This window comes from Aplysia californica, unplaced genomic scaffold (genome assembly GCF_000002075.1).
Source record: "Aplysia californica isolate F4 #8 unplaced genomic scaffold, AplCal3.0 scaffold00041, whole genome shotgun sequence".
Lineage (NCBI taxonomy): Eukaryota > Metazoa > Mollusca > Gastropoda > Aplysiida > Aplysiidae > Aplysia > Aplysia californica.
The window spans coordinates 1,515,240-1,516,811 of NW_004797311.1; positions in this window are offsets into that span (position 1 = coordinate 1,515,240).

Consider the following 1,572-nt stretch of genomic DNA (forward strand, 5'->3'; position numbering starts at 1 on the left):
AAAAAAAAAAAGTGCGCCATCTTGTAGTATATCTTTATTTGAAGACAGTCTGCCTTGCAGGTGTGCATACGAAAATCTCAAAGGGAAACCTGCATTTAACCAACTCTGCTTAACGCTAGTGTGATTCTACAGTTCAAAACCCGGCGTTTTCGGGCAAAAGAAACCGGGTGTAAACGTAGCAATACAGTCCAGTTCCTTTCCAGGTGTTGTTCTTTAAGTGGATGTAAAAACTTCAGATTCTAGTGGACACAAATAAACATCATTTTAAAGGGGTGCACAGGGGAAAAGAAAATGCGAGGAGGAAAGAAAAAGAAGTTGAAAGGAAATACCAAAGCTATTACCAGAGATGTATGTACCCAGGCATAAATTTCATCCTTCCTCTTTGGCATTTTAAATGACTGATGGTGATAAAACTTTTTTATTTTATTATAGAGCTAGATTCTATCAATTTGTAATTTCAAAATGCTTTCAACTACTCAAAGTCGGTACAATACTGCATACTCACCACAAGAACCAAGCACAGGGCAATGCAAACCAATCTAGACATAGTGATAATTTTGAAGAATACGCCGTCAGAGACTGAGAATGTCGTGAGTTGTCCCTTGAGTGAGCAAGGACGGTGTGGACTTGTCTTAAATTTACAAGACAAACGTTTCGTACGTCCGTTTGAATGTTCACTGGCGGGTCAGAGAAACTCAGAAGGAATTGTCAATAGACGAGTCCACTACGGTCTTTTTAGTCGATGAAAATATGAAACACTGAAATTTCTCAAGAACACTTAATTAAGTCACTGCCATGCCGGAGGTACGCACAAGTCACTCGGGATGAAAAACATCGACGTTATTTGCTTGCACATATATCTGTTTCAGAACCACATTAAATATCCCAGTCACTTTTACAACAATTTAACTTGCAGTAAACAGTTTTCTTTTCCAAAGAGTTTTAGAATTCACGAGAATAAGAGTCTTCCAGGCGTGGTCTTCCAACGAAACAGACCTGAAAGTGCCGGTTGTTTGACACAGAACCACTTCTCCCCGAAATGCGCTCAGAAATAAGACGACCGAGGAGTTAACGTAGGCCTATGTGTTTTTATCTTTCATGCGAGCGTCATCCGTGGTCGCAGATTCTCTGGGAGTGGTCTTTTACGTCTCCGTCCAGAAATGTTGCAACAGTCAACAGATGTTCGCCTGCTTTGAAATTATGCTTGAATCTGGGATGAACTGCGCCACAGCTCTCCACCTCGGCGGGTATGTGTAAATGATAAGAGCATCTACCTGTTGGTGACTAGAGGACATGGAGGCTCAGACCCCCAATTTGATGGGGTTGGGGGTCATTGTATGGCTCCTGAGGAAAAGCTGTATATACGGGACAGGGGTGGATGGGTCCATGGGAGGTACAGTACAGTTCTAAAACATTGGTAGGGGAGGAGGGGGGGTTAAGGGGAGGGGGGCTAGCATAGTCACATGGGTGGCCGGGCAGTCTGTGGCATGTTTGCTGTCACTCGGCCCTGTAGCGGGCTGGTAGCGATAAGAAGTTACGAGATGGTTTGGCTATCTCTGGCTCAAGATGGAG